Genomic DNA, 614 nt, shown 5'->3' on the forward strand with positions numbered 1-614 from the left:
GTCCACAGACTTTTTAGTGATCTGGAATTCCGACATAATTATTGTCAAAAATTTTCGTGGACGTCCATTGAGACCTTAGCTATGGATCCAGTTAGCCCACGCGGCCAAAATGTCTTATTTTGAAGGTCAAATGTGACCCAGAGCAGGAAAACTCCCAATTTTGCCGATTTTGCTGTGCTCTAGTCCATGAACTTTTTAGTGATCTGGATTTCCAACATAATTTTTGCCAAAAATTTTCGTGGACTTCCGTTAAGACCTTAGTTATGGATCTACTTAGCCCTCACGGCCAAACCATCCCATTTTCAAGTCAAATCTTCCCCGGATCAGGTAAACCCTTCATTTTGCCGATTATCATGTGCTATAGTCCATGGACTTTTTGGTGATCTGAAATTCTGAAATAATTTTTGCCAAAAAATTTCGTGGACGTCTGTGAAGACCTTTGCTATAGAGCCAGTTAGCCTTTACGGCCAAAACGTCCCATTTTACAGGTCAAATGTGCCCCAGAGCATGAAAACCCCCAATTTTGTCGATTTTCGTATGCTATAGCCCATGGACTTTTTGTTTATCTGGATTTTCGACATACTTTTAGTCCAAAAAATTTCGTGGACTACCAT

The sequence above is a fragment of the Solanum tuberosum genome, unplaced genomic scaffold, assembly GCF_000226075.1.
Source record: "Solanum tuberosum cultivar DM 1-3 516 R44 unplaced genomic scaffold, SolTub_3.0 scf00717, whole genome shotgun sequence".
NCBI lineage: Eukaryota > Viridiplantae > Streptophyta > Magnoliopsida > Solanales > Solanaceae > Solanum > Solanum tuberosum.